This window comes from Oxyura jamaicensis, chromosome 1 (genome assembly GCF_011077185.1).
Source record: "Oxyura jamaicensis isolate SHBP4307 breed ruddy duck chromosome 1, BPBGC_Ojam_1.0, whole genome shotgun sequence".
Lineage (NCBI taxonomy): Eukaryota > Metazoa > Chordata > Aves > Anseriformes > Anatidae > Oxyura > Oxyura jamaicensis.
Genome location: NC_048893.1, coordinates 42,189,162 through 42,212,695, shown reverse-complemented (window position 1 = coordinate 42,212,695; position 23,534 = coordinate 42,189,162). Strand labels below are relative to the sequence as shown.

The 23,534-nt window shown below is 36.7% G+C and overlaps 1 pseudogene; it reads left to right on the top strand.

Annotated features, from left to right (window-relative positions):
• Positions 1-3,539: 3,539 nt before the first annotated feature.
• Positions 3,540-17,262, top strand: LOC118158192 (annotated as a pseudogene).
• The last annotated feature ends 6,272 nt before the right edge of the window (positions 17,263-23,534 follow it).

The window sequence follows — 23,534 nt, the reverse complement described above, 5'->3', positions numbered from 1 at the left end:
GTACGTGTGGCTTTTAGGCTGCAGCCAGAGTTCCTCTAGAAATGCTAAGCTGTTATTTCTTGTTTGCTTCATGGGTGGGGGGGGGGGGGGGGACCCTCATCTTCATACAGAAAACTGAATGCTATTGCAAGACATAAGTTAAGATTTTGTTAACTTCCCACACAAAATCTATTTAAAGAATATTCTTATTTTTAATAAATTTTCTTGCATTTTATGCAATGAGTTGGTGAGTGCTGCTGATACAGTGCTAAAATTTGCCCTGTGTAAGGGAGTTGTATATAAGAAAGAGAAAATTTCAAGGATAATAACATAATTTTTGTCTTATAATTTCCCCCTTTCCTCTGCTGCCATGGACTTCTGATGTCCAGAGGGATATGAAGCATTCATAGTCCTCATGATGTAAGACAGTTAACGCACTCAGCTGTGATATGTAGTTGTACCTGGTGCTCAGAAGAGTGATGCTAAAGAAAATGGGTTATCATAAAAGTACCCTTAAGTAAACTTAAGAAGTGCAGGGGAGGCAAGCCCAATTCTCTGCCATACAACTCCTTAAAGTGATATGACACGTCATTTTTCTTTTCTGTCTTGGAAAAAAGAAAAGAGAGAGACAAGAGAGAGAGAGAGAAAGCAGCCCACTTTATCAGGTACTCTCTTGAAGACGGATGAGTGCAAACATCTCTGAAAATTTGGATGAATGCTGAATAGTCAATGTTCATGAAATGTCCTTATTTTGCAAAGCCAGGTTCAGGGTAACAATATATTATAGGTAGCATATTACAGTTTCTCCCACAATGGAAGAGGATTTTGTTCTTGAACAGTAATAATGCCAACTTAAAAAATACAGCTTTAATTTGGAATTTATTCCAGCAGCAGTAAGTGGTTTAAAGCCTTATCTGCAAAATAATACCATTTTGAGTAATGCTTAATTAATGTAAATTCTCCCTCTTCAGTCTGTTTTCATATGTTGCCAAGAAACCAAATGGGTATGAAAATGATTACATTTGAATTCCCTACCTCCTTACCAATGCAAAGGGGACACATAATAACACGTAGCACTTTTCTGACATTCTTAGGAGAATATCCCTATATTCCCCCGCAAAGCATCTTCAAAATTAGATAAACTGTACCATGCTATTTATTGTCCCTAAACGTTGTCTTTATAGTGAAAGGAAGGGGGAGTGACAAGCTTGGGTAGGTTATTTCTCTTTTCATCCTCCACTGGCCGGTTGTATGGTTTTGTAAGGAAATGGAAATGCAGTTGCCAAAGTCAGATTTGGGTGTCTTCTGTTTTTCAGCTCAGGGAGCCACTGACTGTCTCATAAACACATCAGTTCATTCTGGCTGTTCTAAAATATTCAGATTCTATTCTAGAATAGGCATATTACCAGGTTCATTTTTCTGATGATTTGCACTATTGATCAAAACAATACATGTTTATATTTATATTTGAAACTTATTTTGATAGAGTGGAGTTCTTTCTATAGTATTACTACATATCAAAAGACAGTTTGCTATGACTGACAACTCAACGATATTTCTCTCAGTCAAGAAATAGAAATTCTGCTTTCAGGTCTGGATTAGAAATTGAAGGTTTGGTTTATACAGATCTCCTAATTTGAATTAAAAAGTAATCACATAATAGTCATTATTATTATTATTATTATTATTATTAAGTAAAATATAATTTAAATAAACTTTAATGTTGGAGAGGTGTTTAAATGAAATGTCCTCGGGAAGGAAACATAAGTTCTGAAGCACGCAATTATGGGATTCCTACACCTCCAGCTACTGAAGGTAACACGACATTTGTGTACCCAGATAGCAAATCTTTCTCATTTTACTGAGGATTGTGCTGTCACAGAAAGCAAGGGTAACTCTTCAGTGTCTTTGGACAGCCAAGTGGCAATGGATAAGCTATGCTACAAAAGATGTGTGGGAGGAAATGCTAGATAAACTTTAGTAAAGCTGTCAAGTATTTGTAGTATTACATATTACTACAGCAGCAACATAGAAACTAAAGCAGCTGTCTTGCTATTAATACACAGAATGAGGGATTTAAACTTGTATGCAAAAATGCTATTTGAGTTCCATTTTTTACTTAAGCTAAATTCTCTGTCTGGTCCCTTGGCAGTGCAAAAATCCCCAAAGCAGTACTCCTTATGAGTAAGATCACTCCATTGCTTTTATTTGCTGTGATTTTGTAATACATACACTTGAAAGGCTGCTAAGGCAATGAAGAATTGCCAAGGGATAACTGAACCACAAAGGCTGTAGTAATAAAGGCGGAAGGAGCAAAACTGAAGCTGTAATTCCAAGATTTCCTTGTTGTGTGGGAATGTAAGCAAATTTTAATACTCCATTAGCATAGTCCCTGCGTAATTTCATTTACACTACCGCTTGTTGCCGAGAGCATTCTTTTGTGTTTCACTCAGTAGGAGGCTGCAGAACCTATGTTGTTAAATATCAGGGAAAAAAAAAAAGACTCTTGAAGGACTGCTTTTTCTATGCTATCACCACAGTTGAGTCTTTAGTCATGTTACAAAATGCAACAGTAGGCAGTTAAATGTCTGGTCAAATGGTTGAAGGTGTTTAATGTAGAGCATTTCCCTGAAAGTCTGACATACCTATACTTTACCAAATATTTGATATTGCTGTATTAGAAGTGAATTTTAAGCCTTGAGATTTTTTTATTTTTTCTTTTATTTATTATTATTATTATTATTATTGCCACAGTTTTTCATACACACTCATTGCTGTCCAGAGAAGCTGCAGAGGCAGGAGTCAGACTGGTATCCGATCAGTTCTGTAAAAATATATCCATATATATGTGTATAAAACTGAGAAACCACATAAATTTATCTACGCATAGAAATGTATACATCAGTAAACCACATGGATCTCCTTTTGGATATAAACAATAAATAATAATAAAAAAAACAAAACGGAATTACTAAAGCTACAACCAATTCATTATTAACCATGGATGGCTTATTTAAGATGCAGACCACCTGTACTCCAGAGACCCCAGAATTGTGCATAGCTGTTCTGGCAAGGTTTAGTGCTTCAAACACGACTCCATAGACTCTGCTGCATTATATCCAAGCTTAGCTCAGGTCTAGAAGATGGCTATTTAGGGCCATTCTGGGTCATTACCAGACCATAGCTAAGCTAGTCTCAGGAGGTCTCCCACAGTTTCCTCTGTTCCCCAATGTCTTCTGTTATCTGGGTGATCCTTTTAACAGGTTACCCCAGATCTCTATTGTTTCAGATGAGAATGGGTAGAAACCACCTAACATCCTTTTGTATGTTAAAAGGATGTCAAAATGCACCAAGAAGATTAAAAAAAAAAAAAAAAAAAGAGTAGGGAATAGAATAAGGAATACATTCCAAAATGGGAAGGAGCTGTATCGTTCATTGCATTTTCTATGCCCTTCCTATGAGTGTCATTGTACTAACCTATTGTTACCCTTAACAACAAGACATGGTTGTAACTATATTGTCCATATGCACCACTCTGTGTATGTAACACTTTTTGATCCATTTTTAGACATGAACTTCTGGAAGAAGCTCAGAGAAAGGGCTTGCCTTTCGCCCAGTGGGATGGGCTGACAGTGGTTGCCTGGCTGAAGGTAATCGTTAGTCACAGCTTCAAAACAAGTCACGTTGGCAGGCTGCTTCTGCACCCTTGTCCTTACAGATTTCAGAAGAGATTGCTGAAGTCTCTGCCTCCTTCCCTGGCTCACTGTGCCATCAGCACTAAGCAGATTTTGACACTGGGTGGTGTGAAACAGAGACTGGAGATGAAAAAAGCAAGGTGGGATTGCACAGGGGAGTGGGGTTGGGGTAAAGAGGACTATTGTCACTTGAGCATGCCCTACTATTGCACTTGGAATTGAATCCCAAATTCATGAAATATCGTAATTTCTCTGTCCCTAAATATGTAAAAAATCCAAAGACAGTTTATACAGGATGGTGTGCTAAGGAGAAAAAGTAGCTATTAAATTTTATTTGAGTTTAACACAAAAACTATACTTGCAGAATTTTTAATGAATTTAACAAATTTGTGACTTTGGTCTGTTTTCAAATTTAATATTGGAAAGGGCTAATTTACCAGGTTGAAATCCCTCTGATTTAGACAGGCAGTTCCTTCATCTCTGAAAACAGATCTAGCTGCAGAAGGCTCTCCTTTATTTGGAGTGTGCATGAATGGATTTTGGAATACATCAAGAGAAATTCATTCAGCAGAACTCTCCACCAATTTTGACAAAAAATCAATGTCTATTTTATGTGAAGGAACTTTTCAAAAAACACTTACCCAGACCTTGATGGGACAAGAAGGCAGAAAGTAAGGACGTTCTTACGCACATGGATAATCACTTCTATATGGCAAGGCTGTACCAGCTCTGTGCAGATATAAGCTCTTTGTTGTCTAAAGGAGTAACATCTCTTCCTTGTTTGTACCAAGCATCTGAATATATTCCCACCCATTCTCATGTCTGTCGTGGTTATCACCCATTGATAAAATTGGGCAAAAGTAGCAGAGCTTTTTTTCCCTTCAACCAGAAAAAATAGCCCTCCTCAAAAACTTTAACAGAAGTATGTTCAGGGAATAAGTAAAGCATGAGGAAAGAAAGAAGCTGGCATCTACAAAACTTCTTCGTGTTGTAATTGAAGGTTCCTAATGAAAAAGATGAAGTGAAAACTGCAGAAAGGCAGTTCAAATGTTCAAACATGACCTTAGGAAATCAGATTATATCTTACTTCCAAAACAAACAAACTGTTAATATAGAGCATTTGTTAATTTGGCTGCTAACGGACTTCTTCATGACAGTTTGACAGTTCTGTAGTTAGATTTGTATCAGTCAGAAATATTCACTATTACAATCAAAACTGATTTGCTTGAAGGGTGAACATGCGAAGGTCTAGACAATTCTAAGTACTGAAAATAATCTGTCCCTTAATGTTCTACATGGTGATGTAAAATGTGAAGACATTTCTACCAATTTAAGCCCTAATCATTTATTTATTTATTATTTATTTTTTAGTCTTGAATCTTAGCTGCAAAATAGGATATTCTTCCTGTTGTCTCAAAGACAGGTAATAAAGAGAAATTGGTATCTATGAACTTCTTGAGAAACATAGTGAGAGTAGCCCAAATGGAAGTTTATGCAGTGATATTCAATCCAAATAGCATACTAATGACAAAAATGATAAGAAGGCAGAAGTACTGAATTTATTCAGAGGGCATAGGTCCATTCAGTCAGCAGATGAACTCTGTCTACATTTCATACTCTCCTAGGGAAAATGTAATGTGTGACCCTTGGAATAAAAACTGAAATTAATATTAAAGGAACTAAAGAACCAAATTAAGATCGCAGCTGTGATGTTTTCCAAACTTTTCAGCACTCACCTTCTCAGCATTAGCCTTTATTCTGGTCATTTGTATGTAGCACAGGCACAGCTGAGATATTTTTTAAGAATTGCGACTTTTCTTAAATAATGGTGGAGAAGTATATCAATCTTGATCTCTCAATTTGCTGCCTAGCATGATGAATGTGTCCTGCTTTTAGGAACTGTTTTCATCTACCTTAATTTTCTGATAGAGACAACTGGTTGATGAACAAATTTAAAGAACAAATTTACCTAATTTGTTAAAGAACTAAGTTACCCAACGAACAGCAAACATATCAATCTATTTCTGCAAGGTGAATAACTCCCAATGCTTATGCTTTCCTGCTTTTCAAGTGCATGTATGAAAAAATGTGTAATTTAATGTGAATATTAAATACATTTGCATAGTTTCCACATGGGGCTTTGTTTAAGCACAGCTGGATGTAATCTATTTAATTTTTGTTTTCATTTTCTGACTTTTTAGAAACTTTGCATTTCATTGCAGTTAGTTGGGATTAGAGCATATTTTTCAGGTTCAGACTAGCATTGGATGGGGTGCAGTTGCTCATCCATCAGCGGAAAGAGCTTTTTGAGACATGATGCAGTCATTCCTCAAGCTTACTGATACATCAGAACAGTCAGTACAGAAAAACCTGAGCTCTTTTGAAATCTGACATTCTACTCTGTTTTCTCTGTGTCATAAAAGTGACCTAACAGCTGTGTTTTAAGTAAATATTTCCCAGGTAAGTTGTAGATTTGTTACCAGCCACACAATACTTCATCACAGTTAGAAATTAAACACAGGGCTGCTGCTGACTTAGTCTACTAAGTCTAACATAAGGAAAAAAAAACTTCAAGTGGCAAGTACATATCTTCTGTAGCTGTGTTCACATTTTGCTGTGACTTCTAACCAATATTTCCAGCAGCAGTGTGACACCATATCAGCCCAGCCCAGTCCTCACCAGGTTATCTGCACTGTGCTTGGAAAAAATGAGCTGGGAAGGGTAAGATAGTGCCCACAAGTACACCATAGGGACTAACATGGAAAGAGAGAGAAAGCCATTTTAGTAGAAAAGGGCAAAAATGACTTAATTCTTATTAGGTTGTTTTTTGTGTACAATAAGACTATCAAACCACCAGTAATACTGACTTGTGCCACGATTTGCTTGTAAAAGGTACAGGAAAGGAGTAGCCCAGGTGATGGAGAAACATAGCTGTAAAAATAATCCAAAGCATCCCTTGCGTTCTGGCTTATAATAAAATAAAATAAAAAAAATAGTTAATGTGAAACCATGGCAATGGTTTTAAAACAATTTCATTTTAATAGACAGTATGATTGTTACACTAATTTGTGTGTACTACCATGCTTATTCAGGCTGACAGATAAATGATAAATTTCATGAGAGAAGTTAAGCTATGCCTTGAACAATTGTGTACCTTTATCTCTACAGCTCTGGCTAGGAATGCCAGCTTAGTATGTTGCTGGCTGCCATGCCAATGTGAAGAGTGGAGCTATTATGTCTGCTTTGTCCGATACTGGGATTCAAAGTGAAATTGGAATCAGCAATCCTCTTCATTGCTGAAAACTCTGATCAGCAATCCAGGAGATGGTATCACCCACAAGTCCATCAGCGCCTCCAACATTCAGAACAGTGAGTCCTGTTCAGCTAGCTTCTTTTTTCCCACTTCACTCTGCAGGAGTCTGCAGAAAGGCTTTTGTAGTTAGAGAGAGATTCTGGTAACACACAATTCACAATCACTGTGAACTGTCCTCTAAAGAGTTCCAAGTACTTGTTCATCAATCACTCAATTGTTGATCGCTGATATTTTTCCTTTAGTGTATACCTTTTTTTAAGATGTGCTTTTGATTAACCTTGATGTTATTTAAATTATCAGTATTGAGCGCCTTATTTGTAATTTTACCTGCCTTTCTCTTCCTTCAGGTCAAATCTCCCAACCAAATCAGATTGTGTTTCTCTTCTTTTGTTGTTTATCATATTTTTGTTTGTGGGGTGGGCGAGGGCAGGAGAGGGAAGAGGTTACTTAGGAATTCAACTATTACGAATCTTGTTCACTTTCCCCCTTTTGGATCCTTTCAAATATTTTCCAGTCTGAGTTGGCTTCTTTTAGGTTCTTCATGCTTTTAAGAGAAGCAGTGATTGGAAGTGTGAGGGCAGAGCACGGAAGGGAGAAGTGGAGCATGTACGTTTGGTTGGGAAAGGGGAGAGAGCGGAGCAGACAGGAAAGAAGCAAGTAGAGAAGAAACAGGTTTGAAAGGAAAGAGGGGAGTGTATAAAAAAAAGCATGAAAGTACACTGGGGCAGAGCAAGAGTGTATGTGCTACAGATAAAAGCACCTCCTAATGGAAAGCAAAGAAAAACAGGCCAAACTGATGAGGGGGAAAAAGAAAAAAAGATAACAAGAGGGGATTTTCATGCTGAGAGGCTGAAGGTAAGGTGATGGCTATGAAAGAAGCAACAAAGACTGAAACAAAACAAAACAACAACAATAAAAAGTTAAAAAATGAGGCTTGATTATTGGAAAACATGGTGTAGAAGTGAAGAACAAAAACTACTACTTAAGTAGTGCAGCACAGATTTCTAAATAATAATAATATGAAAAGTAATGATGATAAAACAATGTTAATACCACTACTACTAATATTTATATTTTTTAATCTCTAATCTTTGTGGAATTCATCAAGAATCTTTTGGTGGAAATGAAAATTGAGATACATTTGAGGGGTTTACTAATTGATACAGAACCACTTAACTGTATAAGCAGTAGAGAAACTGGGCAAAAGGACACGAATGTTCTGATTGGCCTTGACTGGCCTTTCATCTTAACGCTGCTAAGATCCTTTAAAAATTAGAGTTCCCCATCTAATACTTTTTCTGCACAGAATGGCTATATATATCCTAACCATGCTAATATCATGAATTGTAATGCAGGTGTATATAATAGACTCAACACAGTGTTGAATTACTAAAAAAAAAATATTTATCAAAATCCATTTTGACTTTCTGTTATTTCAAAGCATAAGAGAATTGTCATTTACGAAATAAGAATACAGCACATTTGAGCTAGAAACACTGGGAATAATTTTGCTTCGCTCTTGACTTCTCATTAAGTAATTGGCAGCATGATGCTGCGCTGCCCTGGACTGGGCATTTCTGAATCCCAAGTCTTTCTGGCTCTCGTCTTTCTCAGGAAAGGAGTTAATTTACTGCAGTTCTCAAGAAAGTCCAGCACATTTCACCTTATGCACAGCAGGCTTCCACACCCCCTCCCTGCCTCATCTCATTGCCCTAGTAATGATCTGACTGAAAACAATACAATGAGGAAAAACAGTCTAACAAATGTATTCTCTTGATGTTTTTGATCTCCCACAGAAATGTGGGGGAAGCAATCATTATTTAGATTACAATATGAGCATGTGATGGGTGCAGAATATTTAGGCTGGAAAATCTTTGAGAAATGAAGCTTACCTTCAGACAGAGCTATGACCTAAAGGCTGTAATTGTCCCTTGCACGTGAAATGCAGCTTTAATTCTTCTTTCCCTTCTGACTGTGTTCATCCATCAGTCCTAGCTGAAATAATCCATCACGTCTGTTCAGGCTTATGTCTGTTCTCTAACAAAGATGCAAACCGAGTTGTCTGAAGTTGTCTCTAGTTGCAGCTCGGTAGAGGCAAGATCGGCTTTGTGCTGATGGTGATGCCATACGCTGTTAACTTACAGTTAACTTACAGCCTTTCTTCTTTACCACTGCTTACCTAATGTGGATCCCTCCTCCCTCCGTGTGGGCCTTGTTCATAGCCCTCAGGCAATGTTTGGGTGACCCATGAAGAAATGGAAAATCTTGCTGCTCCAGCTAAAACGGTTTGTCTTTCCATTCACATTTATGCATTGTTTCAGTGCTCAGAAGAGAACTATGATGCATCTGCTTTAACACAGATGCCATAGCCTCTGTAGGCTGCTTCCCAAGCACGACATTACAAAGAACAATTCCACCATTTCTCAGAAAAAGAAATTACAAATTGTGTTGCAATTGCAAATATTGTATGAAAGTAAAAACAGCTTTGGAGCTTTACATTGCTTTTTCCTGCCAATAAGAAACCTCATTTAGTGAAATGAAATCATTGCAGTTTCAGATGCAACATTTCCCTGTTCTGAAGGGGTACCCTTCTAAACATAATCTTGTATCTGATGAACCAGAAAAAATAAGAAAAGTATTGAGAAAGGTGCATAACACAACTCGGAGTTTTCATGAACACAGAGTCTTTCATGTCCTTACTAGCATAGTTGTGGTCTTTTATTTAGGGTGCATGGAGTGTGTCATTTCTTTATTTACTTTTATCAAACATCTCCCTGCTTCAGGGGACACACAAATATGAATACATTTTATTTATTTATTTTTTTTTTCTTTTCCTTGAAACATATGTTATTTTAGGTCTCATTTTAGCAGTCCATTAGTCCATAACAACTCCATAATAGTGTTTATAAAACACGATGCAATGCAATCCAAAAATGAGTTGTCTGAAAAAATATTTAATTTGGAAAACTTTACAGTCAGCCTAACCCATAAATGGTGAGAGAGGTACAAAAGCTAAATTTTAATGCAGTAAAGACTACTTACTTCATGGAAATGTATGCTTATGGTATTTTCTTTTTGCTTCTGTATTTTCTCATGAACATTCATGAAGTAGATTTTAATTAATAATTTTATTTTTACAACCAAGGTACTTTTCAGCTTTATTGTTGTTGGTAAAAAAACAAATATAATAACACTCAATCAGCCAGAAGTAGAGTTGATCCTGTTTAACTGGTCAGCCAGAGCAATTTTTTTTTTTTTTTTTTTTTTTTTTTTTTTTTTTTTTTGCCATAAAATTGCTGTGTGAAAAGCAATTTTCAATCCATTCACTAGAACACAGCTTTGTATTGTGAACGTTGTGAGATCTAACTGGAAATGGAAAATGACATTTATAACATCTGATTTTGGGAAGAAAATGATTGTGTTTTGATTGTAAAACCGTACAAAGTGTTTGAGATACTGCTGTAAAGTTTCACCAAGCTGTAAAGATTTTCTGTCTTGAAAAGAGCTAGATTTGCCCTGCTAAAATTTTATAGTTTTAGTCTTGTAATTCTTCAGATAGCTCATCTCAGGGCATTGCTGGTGACTTGGGTTACAATATTTATGAGCTCATTCTACATGTATGTTTTCATTTGTGTTAAGTTTACCATATGCATGAAAAACACATCTTCTTTAAAACTCATTTTTATCGTCTTTTTACTTGCTTTACTAATTGCTTCCTGCTGATAGCAGAGAAAGAGTCTGAAGAAGGCAGCTGGGCTCAGGTATGACTCTTTCACATTATTATTATTATTATTGTTATTTTGAATGAAAAGTTAACAATAACATAATTAACTCATTATTAGTAGGCAAAAAGGAGTATGGTATAGTATAGGAGTATGATAGTATCTCATGAGTGAATTGTAATGTGTACATTTTACTTCAATACAAAAACAAAAACAAAACTCTGGACATGTTATAAATATTTTTCTTAAAAGAAATTGCAGTTAGAGTGTACAACATAGTGTTTTCAGGGTTCTCAACACAGTCTTTTATTTTACATGCCCGGCTAATCTGTTTACCTCTCAGGATTAAAGCATCAAGGATTAAAGGACCCAGAATAAATAGCTGCAAGTATCTTGATATCCAGAAGGCAAGTAGTTTGATGGCCCAAAATATTCTGAAAGAATGAGGGCATTTGGACTAACCCAAATGCCAGCATAAAGCATTTGCCAGTCATATCAATAGAGGAGACTGTGTCCATGCATTCCACTTGGAGGACAGTTGTCCTCTGAATATGCACAAACGTGTGCAGTCTCATTTTCTCTACTAGTCTTACAGGAATTCTCGATGAGGGGGTTGTTTCTAGTCCACATGTTTTAAAACTCCCCTCTGCAGGCCTAACTATCCCTGTTTTTTTTTCCTGTTTGTTTGTTTTTATCCTGGACTAGCATATGCTACAAAATGAAGGAGCAGCAGCCATGGTTTGAATGGAGGCCCAAAACCCAGCTCTGAGTCAGGCCCAGTGTGGTGACCCACTGCCATGTGGGGAATCACAGGATGGGAAAAGGTTTTTGCATCATGGCAGATAGGTATGCTTGGCAGCGTCCCTGCTTCAGGACATGTACAGTAGAATCAGAGAATCATTTAGTTTGGAAAAGACTTTCAAGATCATCCAACTGTTAGCGTAGCAGACACATAACCACAACGTGATTATATGAAGGTGCTTTATTCAGCGCTGGAAACCAGGGGCAGGTGCCCAAATCTGGCTTCAAGTCCCGTTACATCCCGATCGCTATTAATATCCTAAAAGTTACATATTCATTAGTATTCATTAATATTTACAACATCAGCCTCGCTTCGTATGCTAATTATCTCTCCTCCCATTTGCACATGCGTGGTGCTCTCTGGTGGTAGTCCCGGGTGTCGTCCAGATGAAGTAAGGAGTCATCCTCAGGGTTAAACTTTTCACCTCTTCTCCTTGGCGCATGCTCCTTTTCGGTTCTTGACTTTAATTAGTTCTTGGCTTCAGTCCTAACCCACCTTATCCATCTTATCTTCCTAACAAGGCTCAAGTTGTTCCTGTTCTATCTGTCAAGGCTCGTCTTGTCACTGCTCCATCCTTCTATCATTTATTTATGTTTTCCTTTATTATATACATGATAATATTTGGCTATGAATCTCCCATCCCATTATCAAGAATTGTTTCTTAACCCTAACACAACCATCAACCTGACCTACCAGGTGCTGTCACTAGGCCATGTCCCTTAGTGGCACCAGTAAGGTCATAGAGGTAAACGTGTTAGGTCACTTCCTTATGTTCCCACATCCTATTATGCCCATGATTTTTGCTTGGTAAATCCACAGAGACACAGAAAGTCTAACTATTTTCAGCTGGATACATTTTAGAGATACTTTAGAGAGAGATTCTACCTCCCAACTAAACCAAGAAAAGATTATCCTCAGTTTTGAGAATAGGCTAATAAAATGTGCTGAGTTAGAGAGCCAACATTTCTAAAATTACACCAGATGTTTTTAGAAAAAATCAGAGTCACAATTGTATAAATCATACTCAAACATCAGTCTACAGATTGTCTTGTATAATAAGGAATGATATTTTTCTTCTTAGTTGGACTATCAAATAATTAAATTCTTAAATTTCCTTCTCCCTGCATAATAGATAACACACACAATCTTACTGTCTTTACTTATGGCATTCCTCTTCTCTTCAAAATCTCACAAGAATGAGATAGGGGAGTACTGTATTTTCCCCCACAGAAAGTATACCTAGCTTGCACTGTTATCCTTTTGTCTATGACAGCAGATGTACCAAAATAAAGAAAGTAGTTAGACTTGAAAATCAGTTTTGAGAACCACCCTCTTAGGGAGGTGTTAATTTTTTATTTTTTTTTATTATTATTTTTTATTTTTATTTTTTTTCTGTTAAACTGCAATAGTGCTGAAATAATTGACATTAATATGATATAAAATGTGTCTATTTTTTAACTTCATTATGCAAACCATATAAAAAATATCTCAACATTCATATGCTTGTTTCACATTTATTTTTCATCACCCTCTTGAAATCTCAGCTATGTAGTATAGTAGCTTCAGGCCTAGCTTCCATAAGGAATTTGGCTTGCTCCTGTTTTAAAAAATTAATTTATTGAGCTCTGCATATGATGCATTTTGGTTTAAGCTGGCAACAGCTGAAAATATCTGATTAACAGAATAATCCAGAAGTTTAACTGAAAGCCACTAAGACCATTAAACAAACACATTTTGGTTGTGTAATATGTTTGCAAGCATTTAAAACTCAAAATTGAAACTATGATTTTGTATTACAACAGTTGTTCGAATTTTGAAAGGATTAGAAAAAAAGATGAAAAAAGCAAAGCATTGCTTTTAGTAACAAATATCTCACAGTGGCTAACAACTCAAATATTGATACAATGAAAAAATGTTATTTATTATTATTATTTTTTCCTTTAGACAGATTTTCTAAACTAAGAAGTCTAACTAAAACCAGAGTATACTGATATATGCTCTTCAGTCCATGGTGCAACCATGAACAAGCTTAAGAAATTATCTCCCCTTTTTTCTTTACCTTTAATTTTTCTGTAGACACTGGCTTATGGCGATATGAACCACGAATGGATAAGTAACGAATGGCTCCCCAGTCTTGGTTTACCTCAGTACTGCAGGTATTTTATGGAGTGTCTGGTCGATGCAAGGATGTTAGACCATCTGACAAGGAAAGATCTGTGTGTGCACTTAAAAATGATGGACAGCTTTCATCGGTATGTTTGCATAAAGACTGCATGTATAAAGCCTCTTGTGTGTGATGCAGTGCTCAGTGCTGCACAGAATAACAGCACTGGCTATTTGTTGATCTGGCTTGGAAAACTACAGCTAAAAGTATATGTTAAGTGTCAGAAATGTGAACGGAGATATTCCTTTAGTAATAGCTACAGCATCACAATTCTCTCTCATAACTAATATACTTGCATGGATCATTTCATAATGAGCAGGGAACCATTAATGTATAAATAAAGCCACGACAATAGAGAACCACTAATAATTTATTAAGCAGTTTAAAGTATCAGAAAATGGCAGACTAACATCTGAAGCCCTGAGATCTCACAGTAATGAAAAATTATTGTGTGTAGCACTTAAAGGCTGTACACAGTACCAGCAAATTGACATTGCTCAGGTTATCTAGGGATATAGCCAGGAAGCTAAATTGGAAATATGGAAATAAAGACATTTGGACTTTAGGGGGAATGATGTTTATGTGACAAGAAATGGATTTTATTAAATTTACTGTCTGACTTGACAACTTTTGAGGACTGACTTGACAAACAATTTCACTGAGCTCCCAAGGGCAGACTTTTTCTGAATACAATTTTTAATGTTTGGGGTTTCTTACACTACAACATGTATTCAAACACTTACACTATAACATGTATTCAAACATTGTCATTTCATTTTTAAAATCTGTGGATTTTTTTTTTTTTTTTTTAAATGATTTCACTTTCCCCTCTTGCCTCAAGATTTGCCAAATTAGAACCATGAAACACCTCATGTGACATGCAGGAAATACATCCTAAATATGTTCCCATCTTCAAAATTTTCTTTATTAATTCTGTAAATGTTTCTCTTTAAATAACAGAAAAAGCTTGCAATATGGAATCATGTGTTTAAAGAGGTTGAATTATGATAGAAAAGAACTGGAAAAGCGAAGAGAAATGAGTCAGCATGAAATAACAGGTGATAGTTCCTGGGAATGAATACTGAGAATGTTTGTTCTTTTGAAGCTTCACACTATTAACCCCTTCTTCAGTCTCAGAAGAAGGCCAAACAGCCTGCAGCTCACTGGGACCTGTGGAGGCAATGCTGGAACATTGGAGCACTCAGGGCCCTAACACTATGCTCCTGCTTTTTGAAGCTTGTTGAATTTGCCCTTGATTTCTTACTTCACAATGTGCACCACAGAAAAAGTTGCTTGGAGGGGTGGCCACTGAGGCAACTACTTGATAAATATAGGAATAGCTCCTAACAGAACTGACCTGATTGGAAAATCTAGCAGCTGGTTTAAAAGTATGTTCTGTGCAAAGCTCCCTAGAGCAGTTGCAGCCTCACTGCACAGTTCATTTTTTATGTAGCAATGAGGGTTGTTGTTTTCTCCCATTGTCAGAAGCAAATCCTTTGATTCCTTTAAGCATTTCTGACGGTTAACACCTTTCAAGCGCAAAGCTGGTTAGAAGAGCTTAAAAAAAAAAAAAAAAAAAAAAAAAAAAAAGTGGAGGAAATAGAAGGGTGAATGGCTGCAGGGAAAGTGCTCTTTTGCTCAGAGACCTGGAAGTGGGTGCAGAGCTGGGCTGGGCTGGAGATTCCTGCGGGGATTTGGTTATTGGTCTCAGGTCCTGGTGGTGCCTCAGTTGCTTCAGGAGAAAGGTAATAACCCCCATCTAGTGCACCCTGCCAGGCATCAGTCAGCTAGACATGGTCCCAAGCAGGATTTGGTCCTGCTGATCCCTGGCTGCCACACTGTGTTTCAGCACATCCTGACCCCAAAGTTTGGGATGCTCTTGGCCAGGCGATGGAGAATGAAGCTCCCAGGAAATGCTACCTTAGCTGTACCTCTGTAAAGGGTTCATGAACAATCCCCATCGTTGAGCAACACAAAACACAGCATTGCATTTCCCACTCACCAGTACAGAGATCAGTGTGAGTGATTTTCTTTTAATCTAACAAACAGGGTAGATTTTTTATTTTTTATTTTTTTTTATTTTTAAGAGAAAAATCCTCAACAATGTTTTCCAAGCTCATTTTGTTGCCTTAGCTTTATAATTGGCATGGTCCTAAACAGCGCTACCAGCTTTCAAAACTAAAAACCGTGAACTCCTCGTTTGCTTTCTGGCAAGTTATAAAATGGTAGGTGCTGACCTAACTCTCAAAGTGTTTAATACAAAACTCTCAAGTGAAGCCTTGAGGAATTGTTATTTCTCCTGTGCCCTTGCACTGTTAAACTGTAAAATCTTACCTAAGAATTTAAAAGAGTTTGGGGGGTGCTAATTCCACCACTGTCCTTTCTCGGGCTTCTTACTTTCTGTTACTCTCTTGCTTTAAGTTCATCTGTCTGGAAGTGAGGTGCTTGTCTCAGCAAGTCACAGAGAGCAAGTCATCTTACACCTGATAAACAAACGGAGACGAGGTATCTAGAAGAGGTGGAAGGAATTGTGTTCTGCAGATGCCCTCTGGCGGCACCTTGGAACCAATTCAGAATAAACATTCAACATGAAGGTAGCTAAAACCACAGTTACTCCCACACTTTGGGGTTCTGGGAGATGTTGACGCCATTAAAGCTATATTAATAGTTTCCTGGTATTCCTCATATTAAATTAAAGCAGTATGAATGCATGCACCTGTACTTTGGACGCTATCAGTGACCAGGAGACTGAGGCAGTGTTGTTTTCAGATGTGCTGGTGTGGAGCAACAATCGAGTCACATGCTGGATACAAGCTATTGGCCTGCGAGAATATGCAGATAATATTCTAGAAAGTGGTGTATATGGTTCACTTGTAGCACTGGATGAAAACTTTGATTACAACAGTTTAGCTTTACTACTACAGATGTCAACACAAAACACCCAGGCAAGTTTGCTCGTGCTACTTCTGGTTAATCTGTACCCACGACTGCCATTTATCCCTCTTCAACCTTTTTATTTTTTTACTTTGGTATCTCTAGGCACGGCAGATCCTTGAGAGAGAATACAACAACCTTTTAGCACTAGGAACTGAGAGATGACTTGAGGAAGCAATTAATTTTATTTTAAATATTTATTAACTATCATAGTAAAATATATACATTGAATGCAATGCATGAAGACATGTTAATTCACATTGTTCAAAAGAGGCAGTTACAGGTATTAAAAAAAAGGAAATACCAAGCAAGGTTTTTAAAGTGACCTCTGTATGGCTACATATCCATGAGGCAGCAGGCAGCCAGATTACCAATCACAAACTTCATTTTGCTTTGTCCAATACAACTCTGTGTCTTGACAGAGCGGCGACAAGAACTTCAGATGCAGCCCCTCCTGGTGACAACAGTTCCCTCCCCGTGAGGTCCACGGCATCAGCATGATGCCCGGCTCCTCTGAAACGCTGCCATATGGGTTCAGACCAAACACGACATCGGGGCAGTCTCAGAAAATGGCAACTGATGGTACAAAGTCATCTCTGCACTTACTGTTGAAAAGCAAGATTTTATTTCTAGTATGCCAAATTGTCTTTTAGTGCATGTTTGCCCTGCAACGGCATGGCTGAGCTCACCTACCTAGCATAAGGAGGCTGGGAAAGTGAAATTAGGGAATGGAAAAGCACTCACTGACTTCGTATACTATTGATTTTTTTTTTTTTTTTTTTTTTTTTTTTTTTTTAATGTTTGCTTCAGGCTGTCAGGGAGCAAAGGAAACACTCAGAAAGAGAGGAATTAATTTACTGACATGCATCTAGGATTACATGGAGTATCTAAGCACCTTTCTCAGCTCATAAACCTCTCTGCTAGGTGGAGTTTTTTTGGAGGATGAATTTACAAGGGACTATCATCTTTATTTTCCTACTTGGCTTTCAAACCATCAAATAACTGAAGTTGCTAAGAACTAATAACAACCAGCAGTTAACAAATACTTAAATTCAGATACTAATTCCATTTCTGTAGATTAGTCTTAATTTTCTCTGCAAATCTTTCCACTTCTAAAAGATGCATTAATGCAGCAATGACTTGAAAAGTATCAAGTAGATCATAAATAATAAATAAGTGAAATTTTAAAATCATTTTAAGAAGGCAGGGAGAAGGGGAAAATCCCACTGCAGCTATTCCTTCAGGTATACAGACAACAGAAAACATGTGAGTACACCTGTCAGTTCTGAGAAGTACCAGTACACAGGTTGTCCCATTTCAAATACTGCCCTTTTTGCCTCATGAGAGAGTTTAGGTCTGTGAATAGATTTATATTACAGTATAATATACTCATAATACAGAGTATTATACTCATAATAATACTCATATCTCATAATACAGAGTAGCAATTCCTTTTTGTAATTCTTTAACAAACTTGGCAGGAAAATACAACTATCTAAATTCCATTAAAGTATCCCACCTTTTAAAAAAGATTACTTTATAATTGCAGATACAGATTGAATAATTTACTGATTGCATCACTGTATTCCATTGACTCCACTGCTCATTTGCACGCTTTGCTTTTAATCCTGCACTTTTTGGCAATTTTGAAGTCATAAGACAAGAATCCATTCCAAGGCAGAATCCTTTGCACAAATAAAGGTGCAAGCTTCCTTGGCATTTCCATGGCCCACATTACCGTAGTATCTAAGGACATTACAAACTTTTATAGACTTCATCTTTTAGCCTTACTATAAAGTAGAAGATACTATTCCCATTTTACAGATGGGGAACTAAGGCGCAGAGGAGGTTTAGCGAATTACTGCAGATTTTCCAGACAGTTTATTATTGAGCTGGGTCCAGAACTCAGTAGACTTAAAAGTAGGTAGGTTTGAAGACCTACATCTTCATCCAGAATTTGGCTTCCTATTTTCCAATGATGAGAACACTGTGGTCTTTAAACATCATGACAGGTACATTGTTAGGACTTCGACAAAATTAAATTTTAAACTGTACTTACTTAAGGAAGGCAGATTCAAGAGTAGACCAGACACAGAGACTTTGAATGAGTTCTTTACTGCACCATGCCCAGATAATGTCAGAGGAAGTCACAGAGCAGTTTAACAGCCATCCTTCCAGTGGAAAACAGACTCACTATGGTGGGTACTTTATCAAGACGACAGCATCAAGCTCAGTCCAGGAGATACTACGCCATTCCCTTCCCATCTCAAGTAGCAGGCTCTCTCTGCTGGTTCCACCTTAGCAGGTGAGACAGTTTACAGGCAACTTCTCTTCAGATGACAGCTCACCAAGCATAACACAATTGTGTGCTCTCAAACTTAGAGCTAGAACAGGGGGGGAGAGAGAGAGCACAGGGCACTGAATTTACTTTATGAGAACTTGAAATAGTTCTACCAGGAGTTCAAGAGAGGGAAAAAATCTGGTAAAGCAGAAGAGATTTATTTATTTTTCTTTTAATAAGAGATATGGATCCATTCAGAACATCAGGTAGCTGAATAAAACTAGGATGGAATGTCCCCTATACAGAAAATCTCATTACAGAGAATTTCATGCTTCCCAAATCATTCAGAAATGACCAGTGGTAAAGAAAAGGTATTCTGAGTTGGATGCAGCTAAAAAAATCTAGTACCAGAGTTCATGTTTCATTTCTCACCACTTCTCTTTTAAATATGGCTATGAATCTGTTATCCTTCCAGAGTTCTGCAGAAAAATACTGTTTGCTGCTGCATCACAAGTTTTGCAGAAAAGACTAACATGATGAGAGCTTTCATCAATATGGCACCATTTCATGCTAATATTTTCTCAGTAACAGAGGCTTTTTTTTTTTTTTTTTTTTTTTTTTTTTCTTTCCATTTAGTTACTCATAGGAGTTGGAAAGTGTTTTTGGACAGCACGAAAACCCCCATTGAACATGCTTTGATAGCTATTGTGTATTATAGGCAAGACATGCCAGGATCTGCAAGAACGGAATTGCTGTTCCTAGTTTTTACCCAACAAAGTCAATTTTTAGATCTTCAGTCTGGAGAGGCTTGGGACCATTACAATTTTACTAATTCTGGCATATTCAAAGACCATTAATGAACAGCAAATATTACCACTGGAAAATGTAGATTGCTCAGGAATTCTGCTGATGGTATCAGCCTTACTTCATAGATCTCAGAAGACTGCAGGTGTAGAAAAATTGTCATGTAGTTAAAAAAAACTTCAAGCCACCACTAAAAAATAAGCACAGATTTATTATTATTATTATTTTTCTAAAATAGGCAAGCTGGTCCTACAAAGCTGGTGATGGAGCACAAACTATGTAAATCTTTTTTTAAGTATATGTATGTATAAATTAGGTCTTACTTTGTTATGTCAATAAAGTCAATGACAGTACTCCCAATGGGTTCAATGGAGGCAGAAACTGATAGCAGAGATGTGCATCTTTTCTCTTATATGCTTCAGACTTAGAATGTTGAAAGCAATACATAATGACCAAAAAAGGAAGTTCGAATGCCAAGCAATAGGTCAAAATAGGCCAAAAATAGGCCAAGCACATAAGACAGTATTTTCCAACAGGTCTGAATAGTGCAACAAAGAAATTGAAAATGTATATATTAATAAAAATTAACTTACAGTTTTCTAAGATGTTTATTCCTGGTTTATGCTTCAGTAATTGTCTAAAAATAGTCATCCACAAACCGCCACAAAAGTGGTGAAACTTAGTTGGCACTGTATGCATATGGGAGTTAGGTATTCTGAGCAAAAAGATGTTTACAAAGTTATTCAAGCTATACAAATTCAAATTCTATAGGAGCAAATCAAGTATTTCAAGTGTTTCAAGTATCAGTGATATATGTTTACATTGGTGCTTGTAGCTTGGCCAGCGTGCTGATTACATACTGATCTTAAACACTTGAGAGCTCTATCAGAATTTAGAGCTAATTTAGGTATAAATTGTAAAGGTTAATATGTAAGGATGACTAAAACTAATGTACTGCTATTTCTTTTAACGTCCCATAGAATCCGTTTAGAGAAGCACCAAGATGGTGTCAACTAGAACTTTAGAACATGTGCTGTTTATTAGTGCAATTTCAAGATATCACCTAGGTTGGATACCAAGTTAAAATAGTTTGGAATTTCAGTAAATTATATAAAAATTATACAGGGAAAATATTTCCTTTATTATTATATCAGATATTAAAACCAATGGCCTGAATTTATCTGAAATTGGTGAAGGACTACAGAAATCTTTTCAGAATTTGTAATCACATTTCCTGAGCAACAGTTTCTTCATGGAAGGAACTGATTGATACTTGTAGAAAAGAGATTATTCATTATAAGATCTCCTGAATTTTTTTCAGATCCAGGTCAGACTGCGACCCAGGTTTGCAACACCTTGCCTAAAATACATCAATAGGCCTGTTACTACCGTGACTAAAGTATTTGCACATGGGACTGATTCTAACCAGGCAGCAGAGGAGATGGCAGGTTTGAAGAGCTGTTGCACAACAGCAATATGAGAGAACTCTTAGAAGAGTAAAAAACCATTATGAGTGTGTAGAGCAGACTAAAAAGAGAGCTGCAAATGGGTTGCATGTAAAACAAATGAGATGGTCTACGATGACAGGCTGCAGAATTCTTTTATTTTGCTACTCATATTTCTTACAGAAAATGTCAAAGCCTCATATTTCAAAATAGCTTATTCCAACAATACCAACCAGGTACCATCTTACAGTGTCTCTGGATGTTTCTTCACAACAACTGGATTCAATCCACATGCTTTCAGGTCATATTTCAGATATTTTTTAAACATCTGTTGAAACCACCCTGATGAGTTTATATAAAACACGAACTGACATTTTCAGAACAGTTATATGAACATAGTCCACACAGCCCAGTTTGAGTATACTCTCAAGATCATAAATAAGACCATAAAAAAGAACACTCAGTGCCACTGTTGCCTAGCCATTTATTTTTGCAAAGAAGTTAGCACACATGGGATGGTCTAGCTTTCTGTCGTGGTGGCTGTGTGTTTTCCCTGCACTTCTGTCTTACAAAATACTTGTCACTACCGCGTCAGAAGGCTCAGCCAGGACAGTTTCATTGCCACGGGCTGGTGCAACAGCACATGCTACAGTTTCACATTTCTTCTAATGAAATGTCAAGGGGGATTTGGTAAATCAACCGTGTACTTCATCAATGAAGGATTACAAAGAGGATTTTGTAAAGACAGATGGGGAAGAAGCGTTTCAAAAAGATGTGAATGGTAATCTGGAAACAGCTGGTCCACAGCAAAGAAATCATCAGGGTAAAAAATGTAAATGCTGTCAAGCTGCAGTGAACAAGGAGAATCACAGAGTATATCAATTCAGTTTATACACTTAAAATGTGTGTTTGACCTTGTGCCAAAGAGGCAAAGGTCTAAAGATGCAGGAAACTCTGACCACAAATACAGAATCAAAACATAAAGAAAACAGCTCTGAAATGAACATATACAAGAGTTTGTTTTGACCAATAATTAGTATACATTACTAAAAGACCAAAATGTGTAATTAATAGATTTATATTATAGATCTAAGATTAAAGAACAAATACATGTCTCCCTCAGATGCTCAATTTTCAGTAAAACATGCAACAGCTTATTTAGTGCTATAATATTTTCTAGAGTTCTTGCATCCTGGATCCAATTACAATGAAAAAACCTTACTAATTTATGTTTATTTTTTCCTTTAGATGTCATCTCTTTCTTCTCCTTTACCTGAAGTGCACTACCACTACTTATGAAAGAGAGCATTAAAACTCTGCACAAACAGGGTAATAGGGAAGAGAACGCAAAAGGTTTATCAGAAAAACAGATCTGATGTTTCTTTCATGTATTGGTTAATTTAAAATAAGAATAAAAATTAAAAAACCTAAATTGCTTTTTTTTTTTTTTTTTTTTAAAAAAAAAAGACAAAACAACTTTCCCCTTTCCTCCCAGCATCTCTGTCATCAGAAATTTGGCAGTAGTGCACATCCAAAGCTTTTATCAAATGAGGCTGCTCATTTTTACATTGTTTCATCTGCATTATTGTAAAATAGTAGGCATTTAGGTATTTACTGTGTATGTATTTTAAAATGGGTAAGTCTTATGTAAATGTATATAAATATGATTTTTTTAAAAAATAAAACCTATGGTACATGGGGTCTCAGTGCAGACATTCGACAATACAGTGTCAATAATACTGTTTGTAACTTTCCAATCCACTATTTTTACAGTTTTTTATTGTAACAGTCAAATGAATACATTTAGCAGAGTTAGAAGCTTCAACATGTTCCTATTGTAAAATCTGTCAATATTTAAAGCTGAGCACCTGCCTCTGACGATGTATAATAGAATGACATAACCTGGAACTGGAGCCAAAATGGACCTCTAAAGACAAAATGGAAATGTTAGATATCTATAGAGAAGCACCATGATGGCTCACCTCTTAAAAACACACAAATAAACCCAGAACTGTTTACAAACAAACAAACAAACAAAAAAAACAAAAAAGACAAAAAAGTGCAATTTAATAAAATAGGATTTATATATATATATAAAACAAAACAACTTTTTTCTGTGTTACCTGTGGACCAAGAAGAATCTTGGTTTACCAAGAGCCACCTTTTTGTTCCAGGATATTCAGACACCAGTCAGCATTGGAAAATTAAATCTAATAATTGCATAGAATGAACAGAGTGAGATTCTCAAGTTTCCAAATATATTCCATGAAGAAAATGAAAGAAAAGAGAAGCCAAACCCCACCATTTCTTCATCGTAACAGGGCATTAGACAGGCTCCTGTCTCATGTTCTGCTTTTAGCCAAAGGGCCTTGCTGAGACTTCACACAAGTCTGTT